Source organism: Kogia breviceps, chromosome 9, assembly GCF_026419965.1.
Source record: "Kogia breviceps isolate mKogBre1 chromosome 9, mKogBre1 haplotype 1, whole genome shotgun sequence".
NCBI lineage: Eukaryota > Metazoa > Chordata > Mammalia > Artiodactyla > Physeteridae > Kogia > Kogia breviceps.
The window spans coordinates 115,009,289-115,018,388 of NC_081318.1; positions in this window are offsets into that span (position 1 = coordinate 115,009,289).

Sequence of the window (9,100 nt, forward strand, 5' to 3'; positions counted from 1 at the left end):
ATTTTGCATTTTGCGGAGGGTGGAGGCTGGTGCAGAGCCGCGCTGCTGCCCGCCAGCCCCGTGCTCACTGCTGTGGGGTCTGGCTAAGCTGGCCCTTCCCCGTGCTGAAGAGCCGCAGCTCTGGGTCACACTCAGTGTTGGTGACAGCACTCAGGTCAGCCCACAGGAAATGTGAGTGGGACCCCATCCCAGCCCGCTCCGGATTCCCTGCGTCTCTAGGCACTGCCTTACCCGGGCCAGGAGCCCGGCAGCCTCCCTCCACGCCTCCCTTCCTCGCCCCACGTCCAATCTGCCTCCAAGTCCTGTGAATCCGGCCCCTGAAATAGCTTCCTCCTCTGCATCTCCACTCAGGCCCGCTGCAGCTGCCTTCATCCGGGTCTTCACCACTTCCTGCCAGGACCGCTGGAAACGCCCTCCCTCCCATCACTCAGTCGCTGGCACATTTTCCCTAAAATGTAGAAAGCGTCTTATCCATTCCGTGCTCTAAAAAAAGATGCTTCCTATTTCCTCAGAGCATCCCCCAAGCGTGTTTTTACAGCACACACGTCCTGAGGAAAACCCTAAGAAAAGAAACGCTGTGTCTGAAAGCTTTTCAAGAGGTGCTGCAGGCAGGAACCCCACTCACCCTGGTTGAATGCTGCCTTTCAACTAACCTGATCGCAGAACACCTAGGGGCACCACGTAGTATGAATGGGCTCTGGGCAAGGCGGGGCAAGCCAGCACCCAGACTGCCCCCTCCCCTACACACCTAAGTGCTGTTGCCCCCAGCTCGGACCGGTGATTCTTTTTTTTTTTTTTTTTTTTCTTGCGGTACGCGGGCCTCTCACTGCTATGGCCTCTCCCGTTGCGGAGCACAGGCTCCGGACGCGCAGGCTCAGCGGCCATGGCTCACGGGCCCAGCCGCTCCGCGGCACGTGGGATCTTCCCGGACCGGGGCACGAACCCGTGTCCCCTGCATCGGCAGGCGGACTCTCCACCACGGCGCCACCAGGGAAGCCCCAGACTGGTGATTCTTTACCTGTTCCCTGCTGTCACCTGCATGGTCATGCCCTCTCCAAGCCTCTCCTCTGCCTTTCAGAGTTTCACCCACTGCATTGGCCAGAAACCTTCCCACTCAACCGAAAGGAGTGGAAACCAGAGCAGCAGGTTGATTCATGCACGTCTTTGAGGGGTCCTGAGCCCCAGATCGTGTTTTCCAGACACCAGTGGGAGCAACGCCAGGAAGGGCAGGTGCCCCTTGTGCCTCTGGGTCATTCCAGGCCAGCTCTGTCCTCCACATGCCAGCAAAGGCAGCCCAGCGGCCCCCACGTGCTCACTGCTGGGACAACCATTCTGCCGGGAGCCCACAGGCCCCGACAGCCAGCCCCAGACTCTGGGTCCTGGGTCCTCCCTAGGCAAGGAGGCATCAGGGAGACACACGAGCTTGGCGCCCCATTGGAGCCATGTCGACTGGGAAAGGCTGGGACACCGGTAAGATAAAACACAGTCAGCACATCCCCGTTTAAGGGTCAGCTTGGCTCCCTCTTCATCAAAGGAGCCCCCCCATCGCCCCACAGTGATTCCCTCCATGCTCCCCTGCCTTCACACACTCACCAATGTCTGTCTCTGTAGCAGCTTGAACCGGGTCCCCCTGGAACCCATGTCCACCTGGATCCTCAGAAAGTGACTTTATCTGGAAATAAGTTCTTATAGATGCGTCTAGTTAAGGGTCTCAGGATGCCATCATCCTGCATTTAGGTGTCCTTATGAGAGGGGGAGACACACACAGGGATGGAGGGCATGTGAGGATGGAGGCAGAGCTTGGGGTGATGCTGCCTCAAGCCAAGGACACCGAGGCTGGCCAGCCACCACCTCAGCTGGAAACAGTGAGGAAGGGTTCCTCTACAGGTTTCAGAGAGAGCCCAGCCCTGCCGGCACCTTGATTTTGAACTTCCAGCATCCAGGTGGGGAGAGGATAAATTTCTACTGTAAAACAACCACCCAGTTTGTGGTTATTTTTTTACAGCAGCCCTAGGAAACTCTTACATCTTGAAGGACAATTATTTAGCTACCTGCATCTCCCTCTCTTGTGAAGCCCTGGAGCACATGGCCACTCCTCCTTATTCATTTTTGCGTCCCGTTCCTCCACACCCGGGGCTTAGCTCCCCTCAACCAGTAGCCAGCAAATGCTCCTGCATTAAGTTTCGTTGAGTCTCACAGCACCGAGGCTCCCGTGTTTCAGAGCAGTGATGGCCGCTGAGTCAGGGCGAGCTGCTCAATCATTTGGGGTCCCTGGTGTACCCAGCGCTGGGGCCCTGAATCTCAGGCCGCCCTCGCCCACCAGTGGTGAGGCACCCAGAATGGCAAAAGCACATGAAGCCAGGCATCCACGTGCCTCTTGTGGGTGAAAATATGGGCTTTTGTTTCCTCTCCTATACGTGTTTCTGTGCATAATTTTTTACAAAATTTTTATGACAGTTTTTTTAGCATCTTTATTGTAGTATAATTGCTTTACAATGGTGTGTTAGTTTCTGCTTTATAACAAAGTGAATCAGCTGTGCATATACATATATCCCCATATATCCTCCCTCTTGTGTCTCCCTCCCACCCTCCCTATCCCACCCCTCTAGGTGGTCACAAAGCACCGAGCTGATCTCCCTGTGCTATGCAGCTGCTTCCCACAAGCTATCTATTTTACATTTGGTAGTGTATATATGTCCATGCCACTCTCTCACTTCGTCCCAGCTTACCCTTACCCCTCACTGTGTCCTCGAGTCCATTCTCTACGTCTGCATCTTTACTCCTGTCCTGCCCCTAGGTTCTTCAGAACCTTTTTTTTTTTTACATTCCATATATATGTCTTAGCATTTGTTATTTGTTTTTCTCTTTCTGACTTACTTCACTCTGTATGACAGACTCTAGGTCCATCCATCTCACTACAAATAACTCAGTTTCATTTCTTTTTATGGCTGAGTAATATTCCTTTATGACAAATTTTTATAATCAAGAAAATGTAATTTAATATGGTTTGATTGAAATCTAACACATTACAGGTTTGCTGTGAGGACTAATGAATAAATCAGAACATATAGGGAAGGACTTTGGCCACTGTAAAATAGACAAAATAGACATTATTATTGTAATAATATTATTATAATAATAATGGATATGATTATAATATACAATAAATTGTATATCTTGTGCAGGTCAAGACAAATTGCACTCAATGAGAGAAAAGCAGGCCAGTTTATATGTGTTTTCAATTCACGGTGATTAAGTCCCTGTTCCCGGCCTGCTGGGGGAAGATGCAGAGCCTGCCTCCAGGGCCAGAAATGACAGCAAAGCAGGTCTTGGGCTCCCCTGGTGAACTCTGGTCAATGCACTTTTTCTTTGGTCAGATGTTGTTTAGAAAGAGAGAGCTGGAACCCTGCAGGCAGGCCTTACTTCTCCCCACAGAGAGTTGGAAGCAGGGGGTAAATGCTTTAAGTTATCATGTATTAATTCCCGGCCGGTCCAGTGGTTAGGACTCTGTGCTTCCACTGCAGGGGGCACGGGTTCGATCCCTGGTCAGGGAACTAAGATCCTGCAAGCCATGCGGCACAGCCCAAAATAAAAATAAAAAAATAAAATAAAATAAAAGTTGCCAGGAAGAAACTGAGTTAGAATGCTAAAAAGTCATGGAAGAGAGAATCCAAGCTTCATGGAGGTGCCACTGCGCCCCGGGGGGTATGGACAAATCAGGATGCTGGTGAGGGTACCACAATGTCAGAGCCCACTGCTCAAGGCCTGTGAGATGAAAAGGGGTGTGGCCCAGGTCCCCCAGCGCTCGGCAGGGTGCAGCCCCCAGCCCCGTGCACACCTGTGTGCACACCTGCACCCGTGAGCACGGTGGGCAGGCCGGGCACTCCCGGGCACTGCACCTGGATTTTGGCGGGAGTTACTGGGGTGGGGGGCACAGTTCACTTTGTGAACCACTCGGAGCTCAACTCCAGCCTTACACCCCCGTGGGTTTGTGGCTGCCGTTGACCTTTTCCAGAGCGCGAACCCTCCCCCTGTCCGGGTGAGACCTCTGCCAGCCTCCCTTCTCTCAGCCTCAGTATTTTCATCGGTTGAAAGGAGGGTGACTGATGTTCCCTCCCTGCTGTGAAAATGGGGTGCTCTGCCCATTGTGGAAGTTCTGGGGAGAAGCCCCCCCCTGAAATGCCCTGAGAGATTGTGGTGGGAAGCAGTCACGTCACCTACGGAAGGGAGGTCAGCCCCACGGGGAGACTGACTGAGGAGTTGTGGGATGAGGAAAGGGATGGCTCAGGGGCTGGGGAGCAGGCTGTCCTCCACTTCTTCCTTCCTTCCTGATGGCGGGAGAAAGGGACAGCCGGGAGCAGCCACCTTGGGCCCGGGCTGGAGTTCAATGGTGTGGGTGGTACAGCCAGTCCCGGACTCCCCTTTGGGAAATTACATGCTAGGGGAAAAAACTTTTCTTTTAACCGATAGCAACACATGAACCTTGATTGAATCCTAGCTGTTGATTGTTTTTTAATTGAACTACGGTTGATTTGCAATATTGTGTTTGTTTTAGGTGTCCAGCAAAGTGATTCCGTTACATATATATGTATATCTATTCTCTTTCAGATTTTTTTCCATTATAGCTTATTACAGGATATTGAATATGGCTCCTTGTGCTATACAGGAAATCCTTGTTTATCTGTTTTATATCTAGTGGTATCTGTTAATCCCATACCCCTAATTTATCTCTCACCCCCCTTTCCTCTTGGGTAACCATAAGTTTGTTTTCTATGTGAGTCTGTTTCTGTTTTGTAAGTAAGTGCATCTGTATTATTTCTTAGATTCCACATATAAATGATATCATATAATATTCATCTTTGTCTGACTTAGTTCACTTAGTATGATAATTTCTAGAATCCTAGTTTTTAATCCATAAAAGAGCTGTTGGGAACAGTGAGGGAAACATGAAAAATGGCCTGGGTCTGAGATGATACTGGGGAATTACTAAGCGGCCAGCTGACTTGATTTTCTTAAGTGTGATCATGATGTTGCAGTGACGGACTAGAGTGTTTTGATTCTTAGGACATGGATGCTGAGGTATTCAGAGATGAAGTTTCACAATGTCTATAACTTTCATTGAATTTGTTCAGTTAAAAAAAACTCTCTTTCCACTTTCCCTAAGGTTTGAAAGTTTTTATATTGAAAGTTAGAAGAAGAGGGAGGGAAGGAAAAAGGGCACCTGCAGGGAATTCAGCCCAGAAGTGCCCCTTGGCTACCAACAGAATCATTAAATGTTGCCTGTCAGAAAGCACCTCGGTTTGGTCGCCTGCTTCTCCTCAGACTAAGATAAACTGAACCTGAGTTCATACTCAAAGAACATCAAGGACATAAGGAAGCAAATTACTGAGAGTAACAGTCAACAGAAAAAAAAAAAACCAACCATGGATTTAGACCCTCAAAGACCTGGAATATTGTAATGATCATATACAGAGTATCAACTAACGATGAATACATTTTTTAAGGAATTAAAGGTGTAGTTACAGAAGTGTGTGAGCAACAGACTATAGTACACAGTGTCTTAAAAGTGGCCAGAAGGGAGAGATCTGCAACTTACAAAAGAACAACAGGTGGCCTGAGAACAGACTTTTCAAACAGCAACAAAGAGAAGCCCTCAAAACCAGGGAATTACAATTTATACGGACTGAGAAAGAAATAACTCTCAACTGAGAATGGTGCAATTTGCAGAAAAATATTTTCATGAATGAGGATGAAATACATTTCCAGAAAATCAAAGACCAAGAGAATTGCACCAATATACCAACAATAATGAACTTTCTAAAGGAGTGCTCCACGAGGAAAAGAAAAGGAACCCAGAAAAATTATCTGAACTGTGTGGTGAGTGAAAAGATGAATCCTGGTTATACTGAAGCAATTCCTTGATTATAAGAGCTAGTAGGTAATGACACCCAAAAATGGAAAGTCAAGAAACAGGAAAGAAATGCAAACACTGAGCAAAAGACAGCTGGGTGACAAGGCTAACACCAGGAATCATAAGCTTTAATACAGAAAGTGTTCCTAAGGACAGGGAAGATCACAACATAATATCAACAGCTTCCTCAGGAGAATACAGGTTGTGGTCAGCTCTGTAACCTGCTGTAACAAAACACCACGATAACAGATATTTTCTTCTCATAGCTCTGGAGGCTGGAAGGCCAAGGTCAAGGTGCCTCATGGTCAAGTTCAGGTGAGAAACAACTTCCAGGCTGCAAACAGCTGACTTCTCTTCCCATGGTGGGAATAGGTCAAACTAGTTCTTTGGGGCCTCTTCTTCTTTTTTTATTTTTATTTTTAATTTTATTTTGGCCACGCAGCTTGCAGGATCTCAGTTCCCCAACCAGGAATTGAACCCCAGCCATGACAGTGATAGCCCAGAATCCTAACCACCAGGCCACCAGGGAACTCCCTGGGGCCTCTTCTTAGAAGGGCACTAGTCCCATTCACAGTGGCTCCACCCTCATGACCTAATCACCTCCCAAAGGACCCACCTTCTAATACCATTGCATTGGGGATTGGATTTCAACATGTGAATCTGGGGGAGAGATACATTCAATCCATACAGTGTAATAACTCTAAATTTGCATGCAAAAAGTCGACTCCAAATATGTAAACTAAGAATTGGTAGAACTACAAGGAGAAATTGATGAACATATTATCAGAGTGGTTGATTTCAATCCACCTCTTTTAATTATTAACAATTCAAGCAGACAAAAAATGAGTAAAGCCAAACAAGATTTGAATGAAACTAACAAACTTGGTTTATTCAATAATACATTCTTCTAGGCACATATGCGACATTTACAAAAATGTAACACTAGGTCACAAAGCAAACCTCAAAAATGTCAAAGACTCAGATTCATACAAACCAGTCATCCAGCCACAATAAAAGTAAAATGTGTGTAAATATAAAAAGATTGTTAAAATGTTCCCATATGTCTAAATAACTCATGATTCAAAGTGAAATAATATCAGAAAAATTCAAAATACTTAAAACTGAACAATGAAAGATACTGCATAGCAAAACTTGAGACATAATTAGCACAGTATTTAACAGGAAATTTATAGCCTCAAATACTTAAATAAGGAAGAAGAGAGGCTAAAAATAAAAACTAAGAACCCAACCTAAGAGGCTGGATAAAGAACTATCGAATATCATGTGAGGATAGTGTTAGTAAAGAAAAGTCTAAAATTAAATAGAAAACAAGTATTCAATCTTAAGAATCAACTAAGCCAAATGGGTTTTTTTTTAATTACTAATAAATTTGACAATGCTTTGTAGAAGCTGATTGTTTTAAAAGAGAGAAAGTATAAGAAAATATTAGGAATGTAAAAGAGGACTTAATTACAGAAGCTGCAGTTTAAAGAAATTAAGATGATACCATTAATAAATTTGTGGCAACATATTTAAAAGCATATATAAACTGATCCTGGAAAAATATAACTTACGAATAACAACTCAAGAGGAAATGAAACATTTCAGTAGTGGCACAATCGTTAAAAGAATCAGGTCAGTAATTAACAGCAGGCCTAGGAGATTCTAGTGGTCAGCTCTACCAACCTTTTGAGGAATCCATCTCCCCAGAATCACAGACAATTCCAGAGAATAGAAAAAGTGGGTACACTCCACTTTCTTTTATGAGCTATTATGCTTTGTTAGCATTAGAAAAAAAAATCTGTAAATATCATTCTCCAAATTAATAGATTGATGAGGGAGAAACCATACGATCATCTTAATTGATGCAGTAAAAGCATTTGATAAAATTCATCACACGTTCATCATCAATCTAAATACAATGCAAGGAGACTTCTTGATAAAAGTCTTCAAAAACATTATTCTTTATGATAAAATCTTAGAATCATTTTCTTTAAAACTCAGGAATAGGACAAGGAATCCCATTCTCATAAATTATGTTCACAATTTACTCGAGGTCCTGGCAAAGTATAATAAATAGTATTAAATAAATATAAACAGTATTAAAGAGTTGCTAAAGATCTAAAAGCTTTAAGCATTGGAAGATCATAAGGAACAAAACTATTATTATTTAATTATATGATATTCTACATCAAAAATTCAAGAAAATCCATACCTAAATTATCAGACATGATACGTATTTAACAGTATGACTGGCTATAAGATCAACATCAAAAATTAAGAACAGAGGTATTTATACCTCTGAAACAAATAGAGACAGAATTTTCCAAATGATCCCTTTTATAATGATAGCCAAAAGTTTAAGGTACCTAAGAATAAATGCAACAAAAGACGTGCCAGGCCTATAGAGATAAAATTATGAAACTTTATGGAAACTTTAGGGATGCACACACATTTTTTTAAAAAGCCTATTTTGCAAGATCAGGAAAAAAACTGAGCTGCAGAGACATTCAAGCTGTCTGTCATTCAGGCAGAACCTGCTCATAGCTAGCTCACTGTTTTTTTCTGTGAAAGTCAGAGAGAGCCTTAAACTGTTTTTGTATGTGTGTATGTGTATGTATGTATGTATGTGAGTGTATGTGTGTCTGCATATGCATGTGTGTGTGTGTGTGTGTGTGTATTTTGCTGAATTATATAATCTGGAATGTTATCCCAAATTCCACGCTATAAATCAGTGGTTCTCAAACTTGAGCCTGCATCAGTATCCCCTGGATGGCTGCCCTCCCCTCTCCCAGTTTCCAGGTTAGTAGGTCTAGGCTGGGGCCAAAGAATGTGCATTTTAAACAATTTCCCAGGTGATGTGATGCCGCTGGTCGAGGGACCCTGCTGTATCTGTTACCAAGGACTACCAATAAACATTTCTTTCTGCCTTAAGAGCCTATGTTACTCTATGTCCTCAATCAGTTTATAAGATAAAAGCACTAAAATCTGATAGAAAACTTGGGAAAATGTTTTTAAATTGCTAAAATTTGCATTTCCCATTATCTGAACAGGAATAGAAATGAACAGTTTTATTTGACAGACATAATCTGTTCTATATATAACTACATAATTATAGAAGCGGCGTCTCTTCCCATTAAATTTTCAAGGTGGTCCCTGTGTTGTCTCACTCTGAGTGTGGGTCAGACA